Here is a 261-nt window from a genome sequence, read left to right on the forward strand (position 1 = left end):
CGGGAAGTAGGTGTGTGCTGGCGTCCCGCCTGGTGGGGTCTCTGCCGGTTGCCCCCCAGGGTTGGGGTTTTCCTCTTGCCCAGCCCTGCCTGCAGGGACGGGCAGCAGCATTGGTGGGGCCCCAGCAATCCAGGAAGGCTCCAGCAATCCCGGAAGGCTCCAGTGGTGCAGAGTGTGGCTCCAGGGCAGGGACAGGGAAGGCGGCTCCAGAGCTGAACCCTTCCCCGACAGCGAGCAGGGAGGGGATCCCCAACACCCGGT

This window comes from Mesitornis unicolor, unplaced genomic scaffold, assembly GCF_000695765.1.
Source record: "Mesitornis unicolor isolate BGI_N332 unplaced genomic scaffold, ASM69576v1 scaffold36136, whole genome shotgun sequence".
Taxonomy (NCBI): Eukaryota; Metazoa; Chordata; class Aves; order Mesitornithiformes; family Mesitornithidae; genus Mesitornis; species Mesitornis unicolor.